This window comes from Aethalodelphis obliquidens, unplaced genomic scaffold, assembly GCF_003676395.1.
Source record: "Aethalodelphis obliquidens isolate GAN/ISIS:26980383/991018 unplaced genomic scaffold, ASM367639v1 scaffold8, whole genome shotgun sequence".
Taxonomy (NCBI): Eukaryota; Metazoa; Chordata; class Mammalia; order Artiodactyla; family Delphinidae; genus Aethalodelphis; species Aethalodelphis obliquidens.
The window spans coordinates 26,056,427-26,082,304 of record NW_020837952.1 but is presented as its reverse complement, the minus strand read 5'-3'; the positions used below and the strand labels follow the sequence as shown (position 1 = coordinate 26,082,304).

The 25,878-nt window shown below is 42.1% G+C and overlaps 1 long non-coding RNA gene across 5 annotated transcripts in view; it reads left to right on the top strand.

Annotated features, from left to right (window-relative positions):
• The window catches only part of LOC113620782 (uncharacterized), a 95,113-nt gene that overhangs the window by 4,547 nt on the left and 64,688 nt on the right, over nucleotides 1-25,878 (top strand). For 2 of the 5 annotated variants that reach the window (XR_003432911.1, XR_003432909.1), the window contains exons 4-5: nucleotides 383-4,134; nucleotides 5,546-10,083. This is a non-coding gene — a long non-coding RNA (uncharacterized LOC113620782). The remainder of the gene's footprint in view (nucleotides 1-382; nucleotides 4,135-5,545; nucleotides 10,084-25,878) is intronic. The other 3 variants (XR_003432913.1, XR_003432910.1, XR_003432912.1) reach the window with 3 other exon arrangements.

Genomic DNA, 25,878 nt, shown 5'->3' with positions numbered 1-25,878 from the left:
GCTTATATAATTTAATTAAGCTAATAAAATCATAATTAAAAAGTGGTGCACAAATTCTCATTCCTCACCCCATTAAAATTTGGCGCAAACTCGGAGTAGGGGTTTTAATAGATGCTAGACACTTCCGTCTCTAGTCACATATGAATGAGGGTCTATGTAGAGGTGCCAGCCAAGCAAGTTTTCACAGCTGGTTGTGAGGCAGTCCTGGTGAGTAGGAGGTGGAGTGTTGGATGACGGCTAGAGGCAGGTTGTGAAGTCGCCCTGTGACTGAGCCACCACGAGTTCTTGCGGTGCTTAGAATAAAGCCTGGTTGCTGGCAGCCATCGACTAGGGGACCACCTGATAATTAACATTGACAAAACCTTTCTTCTCTTCCTGCCAGTATCTCCATCCAGAAAGAAGGATCCCCTCTTTTCTTCCAGAACATGGAAACCAGCTGTAGCCTAGAATTCTTGTATTTTGCATCTTGCATTAGTTCACAAATACTCCTTGTATACTACTTTGTGCTAGGCTCTGGTTCTAGGTACTTGGTATATCACAGTGAACGAAAAGACAAATCCAAGCCAACACCATTTTATTCTCTGTTGCCCTAAAAAGAGTGTTGGCACAGGGTGGTTGCTTCTCAGAATGTCCTTTGGAACTTCCCAAAAGATGAGAATTGAAATTCACTTCTCTTTTGACAGAGAGAGTAGCCTCAATACGTGTCATGGGCTATAGTTTGTGTCATAAACATGCTGATAGGTCTAATGTTTGGAAAAGGCAGATTTATTCCCCTAATCATGAGAAATTGGGCATTTAGAGCATAAATTTGTATTTCCATTCATTTAATTTGTTACATGGATTTTATTTTTGCCCCCAAATCATGTCCTTAATGGCCAAGGCTAGTAAGTTCTTAGTGGAGGTCAGGATTCCACATTTTCTAGTACATTCTGATCATCTGAAAGATCTGTAATTATTTACCATTTCTATGCTTAATTTTATAATGGATTCCCAAATATGGATCTGTGTTCCTATAGCTCATAAAGTTCCCAAAGTCACCCACGGTTAAATAAAACTTATTTCTCTGTGTGTTTTTCTTTCCTTCTGAGCTCTGCAATTGAGGTGGAACTAAGTACAGTGTCCTTTACAAGCTTTTGGTGTCTAGTTACTTGAGAAACACTCCCCCTACGGTGAAATCATCATCCATTTACTTTTTTTTTTTTTTTTTTGTAATTGAGCGGTCAGGACACTTTATCCTTTTCCTGTGAGTTACCTAAAGATTTATTTCTTTGGGGAAGAACATATGTGGGGGAATTAGAACCAGTTTTGAGGATTTACCCCTGATTCACTTATGAACTTAGGATAGCCCTTTCCCTTTTATACTTAGATTATTTTAAACTCTTAAAAGTAACTTAAATTGGTAAGAATTATTTCCCCTCCCCAGGGTACTTGAGAAGTTTCTCTTATTTGGTCTCAAATAGGCTTATAACATCTTCATAACTTTAAAAAGCTGAATATCTCTGCGTTGATGGGGAAATAAGACCGAGAGGAGTGTTTTATTTACCCTGAGGTCACATAGTGATGTAAACAGAATCAGATATCTTACTAGTACCTGAAAATGGAGGTGTCTGACCACTAATAAGATTAGTCTGCAACACCGACCTGTTTAGAGAAAGGTCAGAGATTAAACAATACTATAAAACCATAAGATACAGGAAATCATAAAAATTATTTGAGTGGAGGGAGAGTGGAAATTAACTTTTATTTTGTTCGTGTCTCTTTAGAACATGATTTCAATCCAAAGTCACAAACAGCTGGAGGCAGTGTTTCTTTAAGTGAGGTAGTCCCTCTACCCCTGCCTCAGAATCACCTGGAGTCCATAGGGACACCCAAATGAATCAGACTGTCTGTTTGTTCTCAAAATGCATATACATGGTTAAGGATTAGACAGGATGTGCACAAAAAAGAGGAGGGGGAGATTAATTCCTTAAAGGACTGAGGAGACACCTTTAGGACCTAGAATTTGAGGCAAGTTTGAAGGAACTGGGGAGGGAGGGCTGGTGTCAGTCATAGTCAGGAATATTTAGGAAAATAATACTCAACGTCTGATGAGCCATGGTATTGCACCCGAGAGTTGCAGCTAAGGTTCTTCATACACACACCACCTTATGAAGTGCTGGCTTCCAAGTTAGACCTACTCAAATTCAGAGCCTGGCTGTACCACTACTAGCTGAGTGACCTTGGACAAGTTGCTTTATAATTTCATCTGCACCCAGGACAAAATAGTGCCTAACTTGGTTGGCTCATTGTGAAGGATAAATGAAAATGTGACGCCATGCCTGTTCATAGCTATGATGGGAGAAGAATTTAAATGAAGTACCTTTTCTCGTGTGAGTTTTACCAGTGAAGAAGTTGAGAAGATAATGATTGTCCTCCCTGAAATTAAACAAAAAGTAATCAGGAAGCTCTGAGTGAGTAATAAAACTGCCCTCTGGTCTTAAATATCTGCTTTGCTAGGGAGACTGTCCTCAGAAGTCCAATTGAAGCAAGTCTGAGCTCTGTCCTGAAAGAGGATGCGCTATGTGTTGATATTAATGTAACATAATCTCTATAGCCCCTGGAAAATTGTGGCTACCCAAGAAACACTGAACAAAATCTTGGTTGAAGGCAAGCATATTTTAGAAAGAAAGAGCTTCTTGATTTAGTTTACTTGAGAAGCTCAGAGTATTTCTCAGTTAGCTTTCTCTTCCTTTCAAATCCCCAGGCTCAACCTGGGCCTGTTTTCCTACTAAGAAATGTCTCTGCCCGGACTCCTGAACAAATATATTCCAGAGGAGTATCATTAACCGAGCTGATACGGGAACTAAACAAACAGGGTGAATCAGCTTGAATTCATGAAGGTTGGCAACGAGTCAGTTTCTTTCTCTACTTCTCCACTTGTTTTTTCAGTGTACCTGATTACTAGAGACTGGTATGTCCTGATAGCAGAAAACAGGAAGCATATCAAAGCAAGAGGTTGTTTGTCTCCTGACCTGCTCCTGTACAACAAGAAGCAGTTTCTGTTGCCCTGGATACACGTGCTATATTAGGCGGCAAAGCAGAGGATGGCAGTTACAGGTGTCAGTACTAGGGATGATTTTTTTTTTTTTTATCACTGAGGCAGGGTACCCCAGTAGCAATTGAAAGGGCTAGGACATTTTTTTTTCCCTCCTGAATTGTACAAGTTTAAAAGTAATGTTCGTCTTCTGACCTAGAAAAAGAATCATAACTGGAATGTGGACATTTTATTTGTCCAGTTATATGTATTAATTTGAAATTGTACACACAGTGTATCTCCTTTTGTTGTATTTTCTCCTGAGATATCTTAGATCTTACACTTATCCATTCTTAGACCTTACACATGCATATCGCTCTAGTAGGAAAATACTCTGCTCAGCTTAAACATGTGTATTTTACTTGTTATATGAAATTTGTGGAGTATAAGAAAGTTTAATCTCTGTTTTAATTAAGTTCAGAAATAGGAATGTTTTTTCCCATGAGTGAGATTGATGAGAAAAATTAAAGCAAGCGATAGACTCTTTTTCAACCAAAAATATTTGGAACTTCAGTTTAAATTGGTGGAGGTTATGAAAGGTAGTATGGATTTAAAGAGAGATGGATTTTCTTAACATTTAAAAGATAGCTGACTAAGCTGCTAAACAGAAAAAAATGTGAAAAAGGCATCTTTAAAAAATATAATTCCCAGTGAAAAAAATTAATGTACAAAGAAAAAGCCTATTCCTAAAATCGTGCAGTGCTTCTATCTCCTAGAAATAAAACTAGGACATCCCTTCTCTCTTCTTTCTTGCACCCTTTCTGACGGCTACTCCAGGACTACGCTGGTGGGGATAACGTTTTCCAGGACTGTCAGCTAACAGTACGGAAATGATTGGCATTTGGTGTCTGTGTACATTTTCCTTTCAAAGGGCCACCCGTAGGAGGTTTTCAATTACCAGTTAAATAAGTGAATACAAGAATGAATGAATGAGTAATTGGGAGACCTTGGTTGCTACTTTAGCCTAAGCCTGACCCTTATTTATTATGTTTTGTGACCTTTAGCAGGTTACTTTACTCATGGCTCTGTATCTGTAAAGTCGAGTGAATGACACCTACCATGTAAGTACTTCATAAATGTTTATTGAATGTTTGAATTAATCACTAGATTCAATTCAGATATACTAGATCCAATTTTCTGGAGTCTGGCGTCTGGGGATTTGCCCCTTTAACAAAATCTGGTGGTGATACTTTATGCACCCAAAGTTTGAAAACCACTCTTTTCAACTCTACTGTTTACAGGGCAGGGCACTGTGGTATATGCTGAAGGCAGTAGTAAAATAAATCAGACTGTCTCTGTCTTTAGTAGGTTTACATATAGTTAAAGGATAGATATAATGTGAACAAGCACAGAGGAAGGAGAGATTGCTTTGAAGGACTAGTGAAACTTCTTAGGGATCTAGCAATTTTTAAGGGCATTTTAAAAATGCCTAAATCAATATGTATTACATGGTAAGTGCAGAACTATTAGTATTGTTATTTCTTACTAACCTGTTAAGGACAGGGTCTATATTTTTCAGTAGCTCTTCTCCAGCCAATTTATACATTTCTTTGGGTGACTAGATTACCTTTTCTGAAAGATTTTTGTGATTTTTTACAATTTTGTCCTGTGATAGAGTTCTCACAGGCGTTTTTCTCTTTCTGTAGGCCAACTTATGCATTTTCTTATTTTTAAAAAAATATTTATTTTATTTTATTTTTTGGTTGCATTGGGTCTTAGTTGCGGCATGTGGGCTCTTCTTGCGGCACGCGGCTTCTCTCTAGATGAGGCATGCGGGTTTTCTCTCTCAAGTTGTGGTGCGTGGGCTCCAGAGCGCATGGGCTCTGTAGTTTGCGGCACGGCGGGCTCTGTCGTTGACGCACGCGAGCTCAGTAGTTGTGGCATACGGGCTTAGTTGCCCCGTGGCATGTGGGATCTTAGGTCCCTGACTAGGGATCGAACCCGCGTGCCCTGCATCGGAAGACAGATTCTCTACCACTGGACCACCAGGGAAGTCCCTGTGCATTTTCTTATTTCCATTTTGTGACTCTGAAAATTTTTTCATGAAAATAAAATTCTAATACAAACTCACATTGTAGCCTGCTGAATCCTTGGACTCATTATATGATTTAAGAAAGCTCACTTTTGGGCTTCCCTGGTGGCGCAGCGGTTGAGAGTCCGCCTGCCGATGCAGGGGACACGGGTTCGTGCCCCGGTCCGCGAAGATTCCCACATACCGCGGAGCGGCTGGGCCTGTGAGCCATGGCCACTGAGCCTGCGCGTCCGGAGCCTGTGCTCCGCAATGTAGAGGCCACAGCAGTGAGAGGCCTGCGTACCGCAAAAAAAAAAAGAAAGAAAACTCACTTTCTAAACTGTAGAAAAGAAATCCATTTAGTTAACTCTCGTTCAGTCAGGTTTTTCCGGCTTGTGGATTATTCAGATTCTTTGCTCCACATTTACAGCTTGCTTTTTACCTGTTGTTTTGCTTGTTAGGCATGAATAGAGAAAGAGAAAGAAGCAGATCTGGTAAGATTTAGCATGGGAACTGATGGCTAAACTAAGGCTCAGCTTAGAGAGTTCTGTTGAATTCTGTTGAGTTCTGTCACAGTTTTATCTTATTAGCAGAGGTGTGACCTAGTGATCCTGGCACGTTAGGATATCGAGCAGAGATTTTGACCTTTGATCCTCCTAGTCACTTACTGTGTACCTTGTGCAAACCAATCAGTCTAATCGTGTAATAGGGAAAATGCCTACATAATTTTGGATTCATGGTCCAAAGGGATGTCCGTAAAAGGAATTTAAAGAATTCACTGATTGTGATTACAATATTCTAGATACTAAACAAGAAACCTCAAAAAAATGTACCTTCTCTCCTAAGATATTGCTGAGCTGAAACTGGGCTTTTTTCTCTCCCTTTTCAGAATTCATGTAACAGTAACACTAGGTACTATATAAAATATTTTAGAATTAATGATTTTGTTCTTCTTATAAATTTAAAGGACACTTTTTATACACCTTTTATAGTGTGTAAAACTGTCACAGAACTTGACATAGAGGATTAATTAGCTAAATAATGCTGAAATGAGGACTAAAATAGTTTTTCTGATTTCCTGTTCACCAAAATGACATGCTCTAAATAAGAGCATTTTTGTTCTATTTATGGAAGTCTGATATACCTGTAGTCTACTGTTATCATGTGTTTAATTTTTGTTTTTAATTCAAATGGGGCATATGGTATGTTGTTAAAACTAAGCAGGAAACTTCTGAATCTTAAGGAGGAATTCTTGATGTGTTTGTAGCATAACAGAGTCCCACTCGCTAGCACAAACAGACAAAAGTTTAAATTTTAAACTAAATTTAAATTGAGGAAAAGTAGAAAAGCACACTGATCAGATAGTCTTAAGATTTGGATTCACCACCTACTAAGTGACTTTGGATGTGTCATTTCCCCTTCTTTAGCCTCCACTTCTTAATCTACAAAATACACTCTTACATAGTAATACCTCTCCTATTACATGAGAGTGATTTTGAGGGTCAAAAATATGGTGGAAGTTTGTAACATGAGCTATAACAATATTAGTGATTTATCACTAGTATAAAGCCATATGTAGCTGCTATACTATTAGCTCTTATATTGTTAGCAAGTGCAATTGACTTTATCTTTTAGAGGTAAAACTTGACTTCAAAAGGAGGTTTAAAAAAAAGGTCTAAAGTCCTTGAGATTAAAAGAATCCAAAAGTCATTTGTTGCCAGAATCAAAAGGCAGGTTTTTAATTCAGCTTCTAAATTATCAAAAGATAGAAGCAGGTAAAATATGAAGCTTCTGTTCACAGATTTCACAGTACACGGAAGGAATACTGAAGACAGAGGGGAGACAGGCTTTAGTGCAGACCTGGACACCTGGAAAAGCAAATAGTCTCCTGAAGTCTCTTCTACTATTGTAAGGTCCATGAGTATACAAGGTCTGATTGCATAATAGGTGCTCAATAAATATTTGTCGAATAAGTGGATGAACGAATGATAAGTAAATACAAATGCATCTACTTCTCCCTTGGCTGCTTCTCCTGTTGGAAGGCTTAATCTTTTAACATTGGAATTCCACAAGAAACATCTTAACCAAGTCATGTGTTTGGGCCAATCTGTTTCCAGGCTTGTTTGTGTTTTTCACATTCTTTTTTTGGCCTGCAATATTATTCTGTGACCTCTTTCCAGTAGGTCATTCAGTTGGGCCCCAAGGAAGTTAGTAAATTAAACTTGATTTGGAATGGAATACTTATAGGGTGTGTGGCTTGGATTGGAATCAAATTAGGTCTGGCTAATCTTATTTTGGTTTAATCTATGTGGGAAAGAATAGAAATAGAGGAAAAACAAACAGAAAATAGTGGAAACTATTCTTGTATAATGATAAGCAGTTTTCGTAAGGAATAGTTCCAAGGGCCAAAACCTAAATTATTTTTATGAAAAGTTTGGGGACGAGATTCAGCAGTGGAAAGATTAAGTTCGCCAGTCGTCATAGTTGGTGTTTACTTTTCTAGCTTTCCCAAGCCAGAGAATTTCTAGGCTTTTAAAATGTGGATACTCCATACACAAGGCATGTTACTTAATATAGTACATGCTTTTTAATCTTCTTCAGGGCTCTGGAAATGGAAAAGCCCAATCTTTGGGAAACCTCAGCTACTAGGGAGGCAAAAAAAGTTTCTAGTCAAATCATCCAGACTCAATCTTGAGTCTCTTATGCAGTTCTATGGTGAAGAAATGTTGAGACAGTGCTCTCAATTCCTGCACTAGTAATTTCTTTAAAGCTGACTTTTCCCCCTTCAGTCACTTCCAAGTTGCAATATATTGGACCACAGAAGACTTAACCTTGGCGCTCAGAGTTCAGGAAATCCCCTTTCCGAACTGGCTGAGAGCGTTTGAATAAAATGGGAAACTTCTTCAAAGCTACCTGGGAAGGGGGAAAGCAGCAAGGAGCAAGTGAAACCTTCAGAGTGAGAACCCTTTTGTTTGGAGTTCTGACTGGGGCCTGGGGAGTCTGAATGGGATCTTTTCTTGAAGAGAATTTCATGTGATTGCCTAATAGGTTCTTACAAAGGAGAGAATCAAGATTTACCATTTGGAGTTTCTGGACTGTAATAATATTTGTTCCTGACAATTGAATTTCCCCTCCCATGGAAGTCAGTATTTTGTTCATTTAATAAAGCAAATTAAGTTTTCACTTTAAAAAGGGGGAAGAGTGACTACATTATTTCTAACTTTTCATATTTGACCTGCGGATTAAAGGGGTGAGTTAAGGTACTGAAACATGGGGGAGATGATATGGAATTTTTTCAGTGCTTGCTACAGGGTTTTAAGTACCCTGTCTCCCCACTTAGTTGCCTGATGTTGTTGAAGGTTTCACTTGCCTGAGTAGAGGGTAATAATAATGGGTTTTTTCTGTCTAAAGGAGATGACCAGACCAAATGATTTTATACAGTTCTTTTAAGCACTTATAAATGATTCCAAAGCAGCAAATGAATTTTGGTTTTGGTTAATTTTCCAGGAGCAAATCTAGTTAGTGGCAATCTTCTAAAAGTATAAAGGACTTTTGGCTGCTTCAGCAATACTTAAGTATTTTAAAAATTATTTTGTTATGTGATATTTTCTGCATGTAAAATTATGCATATATGTACAATTATTCCCACACCTGTAAAATACATATTATACACTGTTGATATAGGTTTGAAAATAAGAAAATGAAGATCCCAGTACATACAGACCAGCTAAAGCAATAATATATTCTGTACTTTTTTTCTGGAGTTACAGAGGTTTTAGAGTAAATGCTGTTCCCCCAGAAAGGACACCATGATTTCATTTTCTGTTTTAAGAAAAAAGAGAGGGTTACCATTTCATTTGTTCAGTTCTGATTCTCCCTAATAACTAGCTTTTTTGTTTTTGCTTTTAGATATTGCATCTTAGAAATGTAAACTTATTAGCTCAGGCACTGTTGATAACGTTTTGCTTAAAGTAATTGTTGCTAATGGGAAAATGGTTAAATATGCTAATTCTAATAAATTATCTTTTTAAAGCGTTTATAAAAATATGGACAGACATGCAGATGCCTTAAATCTTTTTTGAAACAAGGCGATGTATGAATAAATAAGATTTTAAAGTGCTCACTTCGTTAAAGTTTAAAAGGGAGAAATATACAGTTGCATATCTAGTATAATCACAACTACTCATCACGGCAGGAAGAATTAAACATTTGTCCGTATCTCTGGGTGGTATAATTCTCTTTCCTCTTTTCACTGTCATATTTCCCAAACTTTTAGCATATTTGTTCTTATAATGGAAAAGTCTCTTTTACTTTTATGAAAATAAATTGATTGTTGATGCAGTTTCCATGATGCCCAAGAGCTTATTCTAGTTGCATTTCTAGTGTGCTGCTGCCACCTTGTGCTTTCTGCAACCCATTACAGTGATCAGAGAAGAAAGGAAAATCCTTAGGAAGGTGGGTATTTCCTCGGAGATGAATTTTCATAGTGTAGGAAGATGAGAGAGAAACATGTTTCAGATACATGAAAGATACATGGTGTGTGTGTGTGAGAGAGCACGAGAGAGCTTTCTAAAGGTTTGGGGGATTGTTTACTAGATGATATCTCTATTAAAATTATATTTTATGACTAGGACTTGCAACCTGGCAAAGGAGAAGAGGAAAGACCTTGGTTTCAGTGCTGATAACAATAAACTCCTTAGTTAGGGTTTAAAATACATTTTGATACTTTCTATCCTCGCCTGGTTTTTAAAATGTATTCCCTTAGCTTGTGCCTAGAAAGCTCTAGGTGGCTTGTTCAATGTGCTTCTTTAAATTAAATCGCCTGCTGTGTTTACATGACTGTTTTTCTGTTTTCACATTATCATTCCAGACGACATTCCATTTGTTCAGTGCCTCAAACTATTTATATGGTCTGCTGCCCTGGAGTTATGCTGAGCTCCTGAAAGGGGTGTCTTACCTGGAACTTTGGCCTTCCTGGAGCGTAAACAAGCCCAATTCGGTAACTTGTCTGAGGAGCTCTCAGATCTTTCTTTTTAGGAATTTATTTAAATACATTTGATTTTGAAATGGTCTTTAAAGAGCCTGGATCCAGATGACTTACGTTTGTCATTTGGGCAAGCACCTCTTTCTAGGACGATAGCGGAACAGTGTTTCCCAGCTCTCTTAAATACTGACAGCACCAGGCCTAAGGCAGAATTTTTTTTTACCCTGTGGACTCCCACTTTGCCTTGAAGAATTATGACTGTGACTGAAACCACAGTTACAATCTCAGAGGGCTTGAAAGGTACAGAAAACAAGTTTATTGAGCACCCACTACAGGGCAGGCCTGGTACAAGGCTTTTTTTAACCTATATAGTCACATATAGCCGTGAGTAAAAACTGTTGAGTTATGTACTATACCCCTCACCCCACATTCGAGGAAACAGATCAGAGATGAAACAGCTACCCAGGGTCAGGCAGCTTGGAAACGGCAGAGCAGGCATTGAACTCAGGTGTCTCTGCATCCCAGCTCCGTAGCTGATGCAGAGCAGACTGTCTTTCCAGGGCGGGTGGTCAGGCTCTTTATGGTTGGGGTGGTCTGAAAAGCGAAGGCAAGTCTGGCCCGCAGCAGAAGCAGAGCCTCCCTGCAGGGAGGCACGCCGCCAGCAGGCTCAGCCCCGCCTCTTCAGGAGACCGCATCTCCACTAGGGTTGGCAGGGCATTAATGCCAGGGAGCCTGGAAGCCCTTCCCCAGTACCTTCCAATTCTCCCTACACGGTCAGTTCTGACTTGTCCCAGTGCAGTAACCTCCTGACTAATCTCCCCGCCTCCATCCTTGCTCTGTCTCCAGCCTGCTCTGCACTCCGCATTTGGAGCAGCCTTTCTGAAGAACACATCAGATCTTGGTGCCCCTGAGCTTTAATTCTTTCAAAGGTTTCCTGTTATAATTTGGACAAAGTCCAAATTCCTTAGCTTGGCTGGTTAGCCCCTTCTACCCCAAACCTCATGTCTCTCTACTGCCCACCACAAACGCTGCTTCAGCTCACGGGGCAATTCACTGTTTACCCAACTGTGCCGTGCTTTCTCCCCTCAGCACCCAGCTGTTCCGCTGGTCCTTGAGCGTTGCTCACTCTTCCTCCTCTGTCCCTCTTCCTACTTATCCTTTTTTTTTTTTTTTTTTTTTTTTTTTTGCGGTACGCGGACCTCTCACTGTCGTGGCCTCTCCCGTTGCGGAGCACAGACTCCGGACGTGCAGGCTCAGCGGCCATGGCTCACGGGCCCAGCCACTCCGCGGCATGTGGGATCTTCCCGGACCGGGGCACAAACCCGCGTCCCCTGCATCGGCAGGCGGACTCTCAACCACTGCGCCATCAGGGAAGCCCCTTATTTATCTTTTATGGTCTCTGCTTAAAAGTTACTTCTTTCAGAAAGCGTTCATCAGACTGCCTTATAATTACTTCATTTTATTGAGATATAATTCACATACCATAAAATTCACCCTTTTAAAGTGTATAGAGTTCAGATGCAGTCATCACCACTACCTAATTTCAGAACATTTTCATCACCCCAGAAAACAACCCCACACCCTCTGAGCCCCTCACTCCCCTCCTCCCCCATCCACTGGCAACTACTAGTCTAAATTCTATCTCTGGGGATTTGTCTCTTCTAGGCTTTTCATGTAAATGAAATCATACAATATTTGTCCTTTGGTGTCTGGCTTCTTTCACTCAGCATAATGTGTTCAAGCTTCATACACGTTGTAGCATGTATCAGCACTTCACTCCCTTTTATGGCCGAACATTATTCCATTGTATGGATACACTACATTTGTTTATTCATTCATCAGTTAATGAACATTTGCGTTGTTTTCTTTTTGGTCGTTATGAATAATGCTTCTATGAACACTTCTGTACAAGTTTTTGCCTGATCATGTTTTCAGTTTTCTTGGAAATGTACCTAGGAGGGGAATTGCTGGGTCATATGGTAACTCTGTTTTCCACAGTAGCTATACCATTTTACATTCCCACCAACAGTGTATGAGCATTCTAAATTCTCTGAAGTTTTGCTAGCACTTGTTATTTTCTGGTTTTGTTTTGTTTTGTTTTAAGTGGTGACAGCCACGCTTGTGGGTGTGAAGTTATAATTGACTTTTAACTGGCTTGTTTCCCTCATGACTAAACGCTGTGAAGGCAAAGTCTAGGCTAGATCTTGTTTATTTATTTATTTAAAAAATTTATTGATTTATTTCATTTTATTTTTCGGCTGCATCGGGTCTTAGTTGCATGAGATCTTCGTTGTGGTGTGCAGGCTTCTCTCTAATTGTGGCCCGCGGGCTCCCGAGCGGGTGGGCTCTGTAGTTGAGCACGCAGACTCTCCAGTTGCTCTCGCATGCTCCTTTGCAGCGCGCGGGCTTAGTTGCCCCATGGCACGTGGGATCTTAGTTCCCCGACCAGGGATTGAACCCCCATCTCCTGCATTGGAAGGTGGATTCTTAACCACTGGACCGCCAGGGAAGTCCGTAGATCTTGTACTCCAGTGCCTAACACATTGAACAGTTGCTCAATTAATATCTGCAAAGCGGGTGAGAGGACCTAAATCTTACCTACTTGCTTTGCTTCTATAAATTCAGGAAAGATAGGGGCTGGAATGGGAAAAGATGTTCTGGCTGCCAGTCCACACACTCTTCACAAGGGTGCTGTGGGATTTTAATAACCACACTAAGTAGATGACTCCATGGCTTTAATAGTCTTACCTGAGAAGCTCCCCACATGGAGAACGGCATGAGTGCTCATTTCACCAGCTCAGAATGGGGAAGAACATACTCAACTCTGCTGGCATTTTAATCTGTGATTCCGGGGAGTGTTTCTACTCCAAACACATTTTCTGAGGGCATGTGAACGTTGCCTAATGAGAAAGCCATTCTTTCCAAGTGAAAGTGGAGAAGAAAAAAGCAGAACACAAGTTCCTTTCCTGGAAACAGACAGGACACATCGATTATACATTCAGAATAATATGGATTGAAGCCCAGTTGTCATGTTCTGAAACAACTCTATTTAGCCAAGTTACAGCTGGGATCTCACCTACTGTTTATCCTTTCCTAGCTATCTGTTTGTTGTTTTTTTTTTGTCCCCAAATCTTGGACTTGTAAAGGTGAGCTGAAAGCAAAGAAGTGCTTGTTCCCTGATTTCCTGGGGTGGGCAACATCTGGTAAAGAAGGTACCTGTAAGAGAAAAGGCCATGATGCCTCCTTGGTAATGTTCATGGGGTGTGTGGGTGGTGAGGGCCACAGGTGCCACCTGTAAAACTCTTGAATCCATCTCCACCCTTTGTCAACATTCTACCTAGTTAGGTTTTGCTCCATTTTCTTCTATCTTTGTTTTTATGTGCTTTTTTCTCTATTTGCCTGCTGTGAAACACAATGTGGGCCCAACCCTGGGAGCTTCCTGTTGAAATGTCATCTTTAAATTTTGGGACTAGTTTTCAGCTCCCATCTTCCCTTCAGTGCACGTGGATTTGCGGAGTTACAATCCCCACCTGACTCATTTCAATAAACTTCTCTATTTTATTTTTCCCCTCAAAAGCATAATATGGACTCATGATCCTTTGAGGGAAAAGAATAGGAAAAGAGAAGGGAGACCTTTGAGAAAGTCTTAGGTAAATAGTACTGACCTTGTGTAAAGAGTGTTAATGTTATTATATAGCAGTGAAAACACAAAAGATAGGAAAAAAAACATAGCAATCTTTGTCCAAATATGGCCCACTTGAACTCTGGATGGTATTTCAGCATGGTAGGAAAATTCCAGATGTCCTTCTGGCTGCAAATGTTTCACCTTATCTGCCTTTGCTGATAAACTGAAGATGAATTTGATATCAGGAGGTACTGGTTGTCTAAGGAAGTACAGTACCAATGTTGGGGCAGCGATGTCCATGCCCATGTTCTAGCCCTTACCTCATTCCTTTAATACTCCCTGATTTATCATCATTTCACCCAGACCTTCAGTCAGTGGGTTAGTTTGCATGGCTTCTTCAAATACTAATCTCAGAGAAGTCAGATACGAGCCTGTCCCCTGGGCCTAGGAGCACTAGTGGAACTCACAGGAAGGGGAATTCTGCCAAAAACGCCCAAAGCTTCTAGCAACTTTGTGTTTTTGGCACATTAACTAGGACCAGATCTACTGGGCCCCAGTTCATACTCCCAGTGCCTCCAGCAGAGAGAAACGTGTGGCTCCTGGTCCCCATGTTTGCACACACGACTAAGCTACTAATCACTTCTGACCAGTTGGGCAACCTTGCTTTTTGAGCAAGCCAAACACTTGTAACTTGAACATGGAAACAAAACAGAGTTTTGTACAAAAAAGGCTGTGCAGGATCCTTCAACTGTTCATTCCTTTGAAAAGTTCCTTTTGCTCCTGAGGGCAGCATATGAGAGAAATTCCAGAATTCAGGCAGAAATTCAGAAGGACGAAAATGCAAGTTTAAGCTCCGGCTTTTGACCTGTGCTACAGTTGAGCAAGACTGTTACAGATAGACCGGAAGCTTTGGCCCAGGCAGCTCATGCTGTGCTGTGATGTGCATCTGGATGGATCCACCCCGAGGTTGTTTATTTACAATGAGAGTGGAAGGAAAAGTTCTGAAACATCCTGTCACAGGATGTGTGCCTGGGCCTGCCTGAACACTGCAGCCAGAGGAAACCGGGAGCCGTTTTTAGGGGATCAGTGACGACACTGCCCTCTAGTGGTGTGTCTGAGGCATAGATGAATAAACTGCAGGTGTACCCAGTTCTCAGGAAGATTTACCCCAATAAACTCTCAGGTGGTGTGTGGGAAAGAGAAAGGAGGCGGAGGGAGATGGAGGGAGAGAAAGAGACCAGAAAGGGAGAGGATTTTTGCCGATGGAGCTCATCTCTGAGTCTCTAGTGACTGGGCTACTGAGGTACACTTAGGGCCTCAGTGAAAACTTTTTCCCCCAGGGGTTCCAGCAAGTGATACTAGCGAAAAATCTTGATTAAAAATTTATATTAGGGCCCTGGGTTCCTTTCCAGCCTCCAAAGCTTTGCACCAGCTTCTACTGGCCCACGTTCCTTTCCAAGGTAAGTCCCTAACCAGGCTGAGCTGGAACCAAGGTGCTGCAAATTCTCCTCTAGACCAAGCTCCCTCTCTGGCACCCTCCACCCTCTCGTGTGTGTGTGTGTGTGTGTGTGTGTGTGTGTGTCTGTCTGTCTGTCTGTCTGTCTGTCTGTCTAAGGCCTCCCTGTCATCCTCCCAAATACTTTGGCTGCCCTGTGCACTTAGCTTCCTTCTGCCTTCCCACAGAACTGCGGCCCCATTCCTCAGGTGCCTTTGGGCAGGAATGTTTAGAGAGCTGTCGCAGCCCTTGGGGAATGCCAGGAATGCTGAGAATTTCAGACCCACGGGAAAGAAAGTTTAGCCTCAGAGGGAGGGGGAGGGGCTTTCTCGAAAACACCTCGGATCACAGTGACCTCAGGCTAGGGAACTGGTTCTGAAGTCAGAGTCTCCTCTTGGAGTCTTTTCGTGGACCTGGGAACTGATACCTCGGGGCAAGGTGGTGACCTAAGCGCAGCAAAGGGCGCTGGGATGTGAGAGAACAAAGATCCCCATCCCACCCTCCAGCATTTAAGATGACTGAGTTTTCTAGGGGTGTGGGCAATAGAAGGAAGAAGACCTTTGAATAGAAAATGATTGTAAACTAAAATGAGCACTACTGAGTCTTAAGATTTCAATGACACTTTTAATAAATTGGGAGCGACACAAGGTATGGAATTGGGCTGAGACGCCATTAAGATCGCTTACAGGGACTTCCCTGGCCGTCCAGTGGTTAAGACTCTGCGCTTCCACTGCAGGGGGAGCAGATTCCATCCTTGGTCGGGGAACTAAGACACCGCATGGCGCGCGGTGCGACCACAAAAAAAAAAAAAAAAAAAAAAAGAGCGAGCGAGCGTTTACAATTCCGATGTAGGAATGGAAGCTGGCAATGCCTCCTCTTACCTGCCTGCTTCTGGTGAGGAGGTCTGTACTCACCTCTCCTTTCTGTAGGCTGTGGCAGCTTATCTGGCCAACACTGATTGCCCTTTGCTGTCTGAATGCAGTTTCTCTCTTGGGGTACATGTGCTGGTTCCTCAGTGGGCTCTCCAGGCTACCCCTGGCCATGCTCCAAGTGGAGATCTCTCTCAGGTGCAATGTTCTCGTTTAGACCATGGTACGCTTAGCTGCCTGGGAAAGCGTGACGGCTAAAGCCCAGTCACCTTCCTTGGATTCTGTCAGAGCCAAGTGGAACACTTGTCTTCTTGCTGCTCCAAAGAGGGCAACACAGCCCGCCTTCTAGTGCTTCCCGTCAGCTTCAGCACCTCTCTTCTGCTCCCCCCTCCACTCTGGCAAGGATCAGGTGCTGTGCCAGACCAGTGACTTGCCAACTGTCAGTCCAGAGCCCATCCCCAGTCCTCAACTTAGCGGTAGTGGTAGGAAGCGACATTTCGGCCTCAGTTTTATCGTGCGGGGATCCCAGCTTGAAAACTAACCTTCTAAACAGTGAGGGGTGATGGAAGGGATGGTTGCCACTCTGCAGAATGCGTTCCTCCCAGAGGTACCCCCTGCCTCTCTCCCCTTCTCTCTCTTGCGTCAAAGAAGTGGGTCTGCTGGCAGGTTGACTGTCTCCAGTTCCTACATGAAGGCATCTGTCCCCTACACCCGTGAGCTCTTCAGACATGGAATATGGGTGGGATTTTGTTCATAGCTAAAGAACTTCCTCAACAATTCTGGAGATCTAGCGGCGACAGCCGTCTATTATACAGTCATATCCTGGTTCTCAGCTCTGGTTTCATACTAGATTCAATCAGTCTGGAAGTGGGACCTGGGTCTTGATAGTTAAAAAAAAAAAAATCAAAAAATCTAGTTCACAGTGAGGGATAGGAACTTGACATGACCAGTGGAGGGCAGAACAGGATCCTGAAGGGGCAGCATGTAGAATTAATTCTCAATTGAGAGAGGGTAGTGTAGGAAAAATATAGTTCTTGAGCTGCAGCTAAAGAAAGCAGACTTTTGTAGAAGAAAGCAGGCTTGGTCTTCCCTGGTGGCGCAGCAGTTAAGAATCCGCCTGCCAATGCAGGGAACACGGGTTCGAGCCCTGGTCCGGGAAGATCCCACATGCCGCAGAGCAACTAAGCCCAGGAGCCACAACTACCGAGCCTGCGCTCTAGAACCTGTGTGCCACAACTGCTGAGTCCGTGTGCCACGACTACTGAAGCCCGCACGCCGCAACAAGAGAAGCCACCGCAATGAGAAGCCCTCGCACCACAACGAAGAGTAGCCCCCGCTCACCGCAACTAGAGAAAGCCCACGCGCAGCAAAGAAGACCCAATGCAGCCAAAAATAAATAAATACAATAAATAACTAAAAAAAAAAGAAAAAAGCAGGCTTGAGGAATGAAGAATTTGGGGGAGGGGATCCTAGAATAGCACTAGTTCCCCCAAAATCTTTCTTTCTAATCATTTTGTTTTTCTCACTATCAAATACCCAATCTCACTCCTTGAAAAAGATTTATTTTTTTAAATAAATTTATTTATTTGTTTTTATTTTTGGCTGTGTTGGGGTCTTTGGTGCTGTGCGCGGGCTTTCTCTAGTTGCGGCGAGCGGGGGCTACTCTTCATTGCGGTGCACAGGCTTCTCATTGTCGTAGCTTCTCTTGTTGCGGAGCACAGGCTCTAGGCAGGCACGCGGGCTCAGTAGTTCTGGCGCATGGGCTTAGTTGCTCCGCGGCATGTGGGATCTTACCAGACCAGAGATCGAACCCGTGTCCCCTGCATTGGCAGGCGGATTCTTAACCACTGCGTCACCAGGGAAGCCCCTTTTATTGGGTTTTTGCTCTTGAACTTTTTCTGAGCACTGTTGATTGGGCTATACAAGGCACTGTGCCTGAGGCCTTGTCCTAGACATGGTCCTTGCCCTATAATACAGCAGAGAGTAGGGATAGGAAGAGATTTCTGCAAATAGTTATCAGACAAAGCAGCCAGCCTCTTAGAAGTGGCTTAGCTCCTGCCTGTAGGAAGAACGATTGCTATTTTCTACTATGGTATTTCAAGTCCTTCTACTCAGATATCTAGCTTTTTCTTTTTTCTGGGCCTTCTTTTTCATCTGCTAAAATAGGGCCTAGTGCTTTATAGTAAGCCCACTGGGTAGGTGTTTGACCCCAATGTCCAGAGGAAGAGTGGGAATACCTCTTTTTTGTGTCTCCTTTTTAGGAGTGAGAAAACTTTCTGCTTCTTTCCATGTCTCGGAGACCAAGATTGGCTCCTGTGTCCATTTTAAACCAATGACAGGCATGGGATTCTTGTGGGTGGATAGACTATTCATGTGGAGTAGAGACGATATCGGAGAGTCCACCACCAAGAGCACTTCACTCTGCTTATCTCTCTTACAGTACTTTTCACACCATTTTTTGTAGTATTCTCTTCACTTGTCTGTTTTCTCTGATAGGTCAAGGACCTTGTCTTGTTGATGTTTTTCTCTCCATATTCTCCTGGAGTTTATAATCTGGTTAGAAATATAATATCCACCCACACATGAAGCATACACACACATAGACATTTTGAGTAGATTCATACCACACACAGTGGCACAGTTTTTTTCCCTGAACTTGGGCACCCTAAAGGAATCAGCATTATAAACGGCTGTTACAGCAAAGTCCACTGGAAATGCATTTCCACTTGGTAGATTGGCAGTCGATTTTCCAGTCTCTTCAGATCCCCTGAAGTTCTGTTGGGTCTCCAGCTGTATCTTCCTTTAGCTGCATAGTCGTGCGATGGTTGGTCAATCCGCCATAGACGCAGTAATGTTGATGAGGATGTTCGTAAAGTCACAGGACTTCTGGGTCTCTTACTGACTAAGGAACTTCATTGTCTGTTTCCTTGGAGGTGCCTGGAGCTGCAATAAAGCAGGCATTTGAGGGTCTCCTGTGCTGCTCTTTCTTGCTCCATTTGGCAGGTACAGCACCGTCATCTGAACAGCTTTTCTCTGGTGTTATTGATCAGATCTGTTTGCCAGAGCCCAGAATCAACAGAGAGAGACCACGCTGGAATAAACAAGACACTGAACTCAGGGCAGCATGGTGGAGCTCTCAGTGGCTGAGCGAGTGTAGTGTACCTACAGCATTCAGGGCAGAGGGGAAAATATGCAGCTATAAATTATGTGGAAGACATAGAAACAATTATTTATAAAATGCTTTTGGAAAGTAATGCAGACAAGTGGGCTTGAAAGGAGCAGATGTAGATGCTACGTGGAATGACATTAAATAAGTTAACTGTGTCCTAATATACCAACTGGTAGCATAATTAACTAGTTTGGGGTGCCTGCTCCATTCATATCCCCTTTTTTTCAGATGTAAACCTATAGCCCTGCTGAAAGGATGGTTTAGGTGGCCAGGTTTGTACCGTGGAGCCCACACACCTGTCCCCCAAAGGTTGTTCCAGGGATGTGGAAACCTGATCTAAGCTGAAGTAATTAGATTTTCTTAGTTTCCTAATGACCCCAAAACAATGGTCAGGTGATGTTGAGTTAGGTCCAGTGTCCCAACTGGGTTTGGCTTTGAGGAGTAGAAAGCAAAAATTATAATTCCTTAACAAGATAGAAATTCACTTTTTCCTCACATAAATGTAGGCAGTCCAGGGCTCCCATGGCAAGGTATTTCATTGCCATCAGGGACTCAGGCTTCTTTTGTCCTATTGCTCTGACATCTTCAACATACACTTCTTTCTATCGAATGGTGTGCTGGTAAACTGATCCTCAGGGCTGGGGGTGACGGGTGGGAGTGGAAAGGCTTGATTTGTAACATTTGCCTGATTCCTATGTTGGAAACCTTCCTAGCATGGCCAATTTCAAGCTACCAGTGGTTTAATCACTAGTTTGCAAAATTCCTGAAGGTTCAACAATCTGCTGCCCTGAGCCTGTGAGCCAGCTCTAGCATACCACTGCTTCTTCCTCATGGTCCAAAATGGCTGCCTCATTTCCAGCCATTAGAACTGCATTTCAACCAGCAGGAAAGAAGAAATTAAAAGGGAAGAGCAAACTCCCTCACTCTTAAGATATCTTCCAGAAGTTGTGCATAGCCCTTCCTCTTAAATCCCCTTGGACAGAACTTAATCACATGACCACATCTACTTGGGAAATATATTCTTTATTCTGGGTTTCCATGTACTCAGCTGAAATTTGGGTGTTCTGTTACTAAGGATGAAGAGGGGAATAAATCTGGGGGAAAATTAGCAGTCTCTGTCACTAATGGCAACACCCAGTTCCACATAAATTTCTAAGTTAATGAGGAGCCAGAAGCTCAAATAAAAAAGAAGTTCATTTTCAGAGGGAGAAGAATTGGAGTGGATTTACAGCAAGGATGATAAATATGTAGCTCCAGTTAGAGAATTGCTGCTGCTTATTTAGATGGTTATAGGGTGACCAGTGATAATACCCTTTTCTTTCTCGCCTGAGTTGGAACCAGCTGAGGGTCAGATAAATAAGGCAGCTGGAAATAAAAGTGTCACCTTAATCTGTTTGGGTTGATTTCCAACTTCAACCCTGCAGTAACAAGGGGCTCACTAACTTCACCCCAAAGTAAACTTACCCACCTAGTCCAAGCAGAGTTGGAAAACTGCAGTGCTGCCCACCTCCCTGCCCTGGGCACCTGCCCTTGAACGCTCCCTACAGAAGCCTGCCTCCCCCCACAGAAAAGGAGAATAAGGGGCTACACTGAGCGTGTACTTCCTTCTCCCAAAGTCACCAGTCAGACAGTTAATTGAGATTGATTGAGGGGTAGGGAGAGAGGACAGGATATGTCCATCCATATTAAAACGTGAGGAATAAGTGTCCCTGTCTACTACTTGTGACCTTTCACACCTGTTGAGGTTTAGCTAATCATCCTGCAATTGGGTTACATGAAATCTCTCTAAATCCTTACAGCTATCTCCGTTTATTGAAACAAGCACAGATGGTTTCTCTTACAACAAAACAGTTCCTAACTAAGAAGTGTAATTAAAGGCTATCTTGTATGGGTCAGGCACTGAATGCTATAGGAGTTCACAAGAAAGTTTATAAGAGATGGTTGGAGTGGACAAGGGATTTTTCATGGAAGTGGTAAAACTTGAACTTGTTCTTAAAGTCTGGGAAGGATTTTAATAGGCTGAGGGAATGGAAGTGTTTCAGTTAAGGGGAATTTATTGGAAGAAATGAACATAGGGGAATAGGCATAGTATGGTCAAGACACGGGGGTGAGGGGGTGGAATATTACTCATCCATAAAAAAGAATGAAATGATGCCATTTGCAGCAGTGTGGGTGGAGATAGAGATGATCATACTAAGTGAAGTAAGTCAGACAGAGAAAGACAAATATCATATGATATCACTTATATATGGAATCTAAAATATGATACAAATGAACTTATTTACAAAACAGAAATAGATTCACAGACATAGAAAACAAACTTATGGTTACCAAAGGTGATAGCGGTGGGGGGAAGGGGAGATAAATTAGGAGTTTGGGATTAACATATACACACTACTATATATAAAATAGGTAATCAACAAGGATCTACTATATAGCACAGGGAACTATACTCAATATCTTGTAATAGCCTATAATGGAAAAGAATCTGAAATAGAATGTGTATATATATGTATATATAAACTGAATCACTTTTGATGTACACTTGAAACTAACACAACATTGTACATTAACTCTACTTCAATTAAAAAAAAGACACGGGGAAAACCATAAAGTTTCTAGCAGCAGTACCTGTTGGAGAGCAGTGGGAAATCAAGTCAGAGAGATAGCTTGGGACCATGGTATGGACAACCCTAACAGAGGAGTAGCTGATGGAGATGGAAATTTGCAGCCATTGAAGAAAAGCAAAACATGGTGTTTTCCCCAGATTATTCTAGAGGAGGAATTACTCCTTGAACTTTCAAAATTATTTATTTATTTATTTATTTTTAAATTCTAGTTTTGGCTGCGTTGGGTCTTCGTTGCTGCCCGTGGGCTTTCTCTAGTTGTGGTGAGCGGGGGGCTTCTCTCGTTGTGGAGCATGGGCTCTAGGCGCACGGGCTTAGTTGCTCCGTGGCATGTGGGATCTTCCCGGACCAGGGCTCAAGCCCATGTCCCCTGCATTGGCAGGTGGATTCTTAACCACTGCACCACAAGGGAAGTCCCCTCCTTGAACTTTTTAGTTGCATAGATGAACAGATTTCCTTTTTTGTTTAATCCAGTTAAAATAAATAGCCCTAATACATTCCACTTACAGGATATGGGGAAGTGACTCTCAAACTTGTGTGTGCCTGGAAGACTTGGTAACATACAGGTTGCTGGATCCTACCCCCCACAGTTTCTGACGCAGTAGATTTGTGGTGGGGCTCAAGAATTTTCATTTTTAGAGGGTCCCAGGTGATGCTGCTGCTGCTGGTCCTGGGGTTACACTTTGAGAATCACTGGGATGAATGCTGGGCTGGGATGAACCCTGTCTGGTTTTGAATGAGTGAATGAATGAATGGGAATGAATTCCCTAAATCATAAAATGAGAGCTTAGATGACAGAATCTCTGAGGTTTTTTGAGTCTATGCTGCTTCTAAACTACAGGATACCCCATTCATATTTTTTTCCCATATAGTAAAAATTTCAGTGTTTATCGAGATTACTTTTATCCTGTGTGTGAATTCATTTTACATTCTACATGAAGGCTCATATCATTATATAGGTGGGAATCTGAAGGCATGTGACTGGACCTGAGATGCCTTCTCCAGAGAGAATACCTGCTTAACATGGGCTTCCCACACTTTCACACTCAAGAAAAGATAACAGGAAAAATAAAGTAGCAGCTATCTCAAATAGTGTCCATACAACTTTAACAGGTAAAAAGGGAAGGGATGAGACTTTTTCTCTAAATGAAAACTGCCTTTGACCCAGAACCTGAAGCTTTGAAGAGCATTCACTCAAACTGCTAAAAATATTCAGCCTTATGAAAATATTTACCTGATTCGTAATTGTCCAAAACAACCAGCTGGATGTCTGGCCCAAGGGGTCAGAGGCTTCCTAGCTCAAACTCAACACAGAAGACCATGGCAGGCTGATCCAGCCACAGGTGGAGGGACATTTGTCAACATCTGCAGCAGCAGCAAAGCTCTCCCTGCTCTAAGTGGCGTTGGCTGAGTGAAGGTGGCCTGAGCAGTGACAGCTGTGGGCAGCCATAGGGCGGACACTACCCAGACTGGGGGATTTCCAGAGTTGCACTGAGTGATCTTTACATGCAGCCCCACATCAGGGAGATGAGGGAGGTGATGTGTCCAAGGCAACCAGATGACGGGAGCATGCAGCCCTTGGCAGAAGAGGCAAGATTCTGAGGGGTCAGCAGGATGTTGAGGTTTCTTCTCTTTTACAAGTAAGATGGGATTTGTGGTTCCAGTAAATGAGGAAGTGGTTACCCTTTTTGCTGAGAACTGCCCCACGTGATATTAGCTGTGGGTGAATTTTCCCGTGATCAGGAATTTTTCCATGATAAGTTAGTAAATGTAGAAAATTTAAAACCCTTGAGTCTCTTTCCTGAGCCGGGAGAACCTGACCTTTGTTGAGTGGGGTTTATCAGCAAATTGGAAACATGAAGGTGGGGCAGAAGACAGCCACGCCTACCCACTCAGTCTCCTCTCACTCAGGCAGGACTTGGCAACATTGACTTAGCCACTGGATAGTACTTTTATCTTATTTTTAAATTTTTATTTATTTATTTTGGATAGGATTTTAAATGAATCTACGCACCATGACTTCCGTTTTGGGAGCTGGGCTAGCTTTATGGCTGGCTGGCTTTACAGCCAGTTCACGCTCCACTCTCTCTTCTTCTTAGTCTTTATTCTCTTATGTTCTGTGCATCCATTTCTATTTCCGTCCATTATATTGTGAATTGCTTTGTGGCCGGGCTGTTTCTTACTCTTCATTATATTCTACACAGTGAATTGTCCATCACGAATATTCTCAGTCCATATATATATTCTAAATCTGAGCACTGGGTCTTGTCAGCAGAGTTTCTAATCCCTAAGGTCAGGGTTTTCCAGAGGGGAGAGAGAGGTAAGTTAGAAACCAAGCTGCCAATAGAATGCTTTCAATCCCCCCCCCCCCGCCGCCCCCGACCCCTTACTCATTTTGATCCATTGCTTTACAACGTCCTTTAACCTCGACTGCTGACAGATTCTTATTTATCCTTGAGAAACAAGCTCAGTCATTGCCTCCTTTGTGAAACTTTCTCTTTTTTTTGGGTATCAATCTGTCCTTTAAGTAATCTTGTAATTATTTCATGAATGAAAATGAATTGTTTGCATGTTTGTGAACTATGAACTAATTGAAGGAAGGGCTTGGTTTTGAAGTTTTTAAGTGAATTTATTTAATCACACAGTAGGCTGAGCTGGCAGCTGCCGTCTCTACAATTTCATGGGTTCAGGAAAAACTCCTCATCTCCCTACATGTTCTCTTGTTCTTGAAAACATAGTCTAATTCAAAGCTTTGATCCCTATTTGTAGCTCCTGGAGAAAGGTCATTCTGGAAGCTTCTAGCAGAGGTTTATTTTAGTGCTAAGGAATTCAGATCTCTTCTTTAGAGGCTGTTTTGATAGGGAAAGAACTTGAGAGCAAAACAGGGACAGGAGCATGGGGGAGTGTGGAGATGAAGTGTTTATCTTGGGTCACCAAAGATAAACTCTGCCTAGTTTCTAATTTCACTAAGGGTTGAAGCCTTCTAATGAGTTAGTCCAATGAAAACCCCGTGTAAAGTGGAGCCCAAATTTGACTTCTTGAAGCTGGAGAAGGGGCAATGGATATTATTACCATCAGTCATAGATTAAAAGTCAGTCTGAAATGGCTTTAAAATCTTTAGATGGCAAAGTGGTGGAAGCCTTGTAGCTGTTTGTGTTGAGTGTTGCTCTGTTACCAGAAACCGTGTTAAGTTTTGATGCTTTGGAGACCACACGTTGCAGTGTATTAAATCCTAAGAAATGTTAAAATATTTCTAGGCTTTTCTGGGAGAGATGATTAACTTCCTTTCTGCACCTGTTCTCCTGGAAGCTGGGCCAATTGGACGTTGAGTAGGTCTTGATTTGATGTTGCTCATAACGATTGGCAGCTTCATGAAGGATCTTTTCCCCTAGGCAAGGCTTGAGGGATACCAGTTAGTGAAGAACATTCTTTTCCTTTTAAGAAAAGTCAGTGCTGCCTCTGCTAGTTTCCATGGCTGCATTCTATGCATCTGGATGTAGGAAATCATTTGCTTTTCATCATCTCATTTCGGGGTCTGACCAGAATGAACTTTGTGTTATGTGTTTGTAATTTTTATACACGTCATGGTGTCTACTGACAGAGATGCATCATTTAGGAAAGCACATTGCTGAACAGTTGCAAACCTGCGATGGAAATAAAAGAGGTGGGAAGATGGGCAAGAAAGCAAGTAAATCATCAAACACTGATAGGCCCGGGATTCATATTTAATTTTTAGAGATTACCATATCGAATCTAAATAAGAATAAAACACACTTCATTATTCTGATGTTCTGTGCATGTTCTTACAGGCTGTACTCTTGATGCCTAGGTTCCCCAGTTTTCTCAGTGGTCACGTAGGTGACACACCTATCCTGAGTTTCCTGCCTTCCCCGTTTTTCCACAGAGTGGAGCTGTAACTGCACCGAGATGAAGGAAGCAGAATTCCAAAGATCAAAGATTGAGTGAATGATAGTAAGAAAGACCACAAGTGTCTGTTTATCAGTTGACAGGCGAGGGGAAAAAAC